General features: G+C 44.9%; 1 non-coding gene across 1 annotated transcript; it reads right to left on the minus strand.

Moving 5' to 3' along the window:
- Nucleotides 1–878: 878 nt before the first annotated feature.
- TRNAV-UAC (transfer RNA valine (anticodon UAC)) lies at nt 879–953 on the minus strand. Its single transcript has one exon. It is a non-coding gene; the product is annotated as a tRNA-Val (tRNA).
- Nucleotides 954–2,287: the final 1,334 nt, after the last annotated feature.

A 2,287-nucleotide genomic window follows, 5' to 3' on the forward strand; every position in this document is an offset into this window, starting at 1 on the left:
CTCATCACTGCTTAGCTACACCACTTCCCAGCTGTCCCTGCAGTGGATGTTGCCAGTAACTTGTGTGTGAAGTCCACATCAAATCACAGTTAATGCATGGGAAGTCGCCAAGGCACATAAACCCTTCAGGTCTAGACAGGCCCTTGAAATCTTTGGAAGAAATATTTCTGGCACCAGTTTCTTATTTCAGCTGCATCAGCCCATAATAAAATGTACTGACAATATTCTCAGCTTGGTTTCAAGGGAAATGGTGATGGTATTATTAGCATGCACGTCAATACCAATTTCCAGTGTAGTCTTCCTCAGGGCTGCTCCTGTTTTGTTTTTTTAATTTCTCTCCCTCCCTCTGTAAGAAACACAAACCCTGAGCAAGCATGGAGAAGTGTGTCAGGTCCTCCCAAGGTCTCCTGATTGAGTTTTTCTTTCACACGCCAGTGAGAACTGCTTAACAACCTGTCTCTTTTAACCCGCTCGCCTCTCCTTCTTTTCAAACATAGATCAGGCACTCAGGAGTAGAGAGATGTTCCAGCCATAAATTGAGAATCAATCTCACTTATTCAAGCCCTCAGAGGTGAAAATGAATGCTTTTAGAAGGACATGCCGAAGAATTAGAAGTGATGTTTTAAATCTCATTTTGCATAGATGCTTTTTATGTCTGGATTTTTTAAAAAAAGCTTATTCTCTGAGGATTTTTATAAGCACTTAAGTTTTCTTCCTTTAGAAATGTCAGAATTCTGATTCTGGGGGTGGGCTGACAATTACGCAGCTCACAAGTAACTGAGGAAATTCTGGAAGAGAACAAAAGAAGCTGCTTTATACTGAGTCAAACCCTTGGTCCTTCTAGCTCACTGACTGGCAGGTGTTCTCCAAGCCCTAACTGGAGATCCTGCCAGGAATTGAACCTGGGACCTTCTGCATGTAAAGCAGATGCTCTGCTGCTGAACTACAGTTCCACCCGCTAGGGGGACTACCTTTAAGCACTCACATGTAGTCACCCATCCAAATGCAAACCAAGGTGGACCCTGCTTAGCAAAGGGGACTATTCATGTTCATTAGCACAAGCTCAGTTCCCCTCCCAAGGTGCAACCACATGGAAACTTGAAGATACAGAGAAGCACAGAAACATAATAGCAAGGGGCTGTAGCTCAGTGCTAGTGTATCTCTTTGCATGCAGAAGGTCCCAAATTCAACCCCTGCTATCTCCATGTAGGGCTGGAAATGACCCCTTCTGGATTTAGATGGACCAGTGGTCCACCTTGGTTGAAGCAGCTTCCTATGGTCAACTTCATGGCAGTCTGGACTAGGATGGTTCTCCTACTCAGAGTTCAAATCTGGGGTAAGTATCAGAGAGAGAAGCCATAGTATACACTGCCAGCTAGTGTATACTAGGGCTGCACAACTGCTGCCCTCCTGCAGATGTTGGACTACAATTCCCATAACCCCTGGCTATTGGCCACTGTGGGTAGGGAAGATGGGAGTTGTAGTCCAACAGCAGTTGGAGGGCAGAAGTTGTGCAGACCTGGTTGTGCAGACCTGGTGTAGACAATACTGAGCTACATGGACCAATGGTCTCTGACTTGATAAATGACAGCTTCCTATATTGCACTCCTAGTTCCTAGGGAGGAAAGCTGGTCTTGTGGTCACAAGCATGACTTGTTGCCTTTGCAAAACAAGGTCTTCCCTGGTTGCATTTGAATGGGAGACTACAGGTGTGAGCACTGTAAGAAATTCCCCTTAGGGGATGAAGCCACTCGGGGAAGTGCATCTGCATGCTTGCATGCAGAAGGTTCCCAAGTTCCCTCCCTGGCTTTTCCAAGATAGGTCTGAGAGCGACTCCTGTCTGGAACTTTGGAGAAACTGCTGCCAGTCTGAGTAGACAATACTGAGCTAGATGGACCAATGATCTGACTTGGTATATGGCAGCTTCTGATGTTCCTATTGACAATGAAGACAAGGTGGGCAATGCCTATCTTGGCCTTTTAATTTCAACAAGACTACTCTCAGTAATTTTCCTCTTTGCGTCAGCCAGTGGGTTGATATTACAAGGAAGCAAATTTGGACCAAGCATTAGGAAGAATGTCCTCACTCTGAGATATGTTCAACAATAGAACAGTGGCTTGATTAGCTGAGGAGTTTCTGAGCTCTTCTCTGAATAAGCCTGAACTTCTTCAAGGAATTCTCTAAAATTGCTCAAAAAGAGCAAGGCCATTTTCATTGTTGATGGGTGGGATTGATCAATTGCCAATTAATTAATCCACACAGCCAGAGAATATTCCCCAGCATTCAC

Source organism: Hemicordylus capensis, chromosome 8 (assembly GCF_027244095.1).
Source record: "Hemicordylus capensis ecotype Gifberg chromosome 8, rHemCap1.1.pri, whole genome shotgun sequence".
Classification (NCBI taxonomy): Eukaryota; Metazoa; Chordata; class Lepidosauria; order Squamata; family Cordylidae; genus Hemicordylus; species Hemicordylus capensis.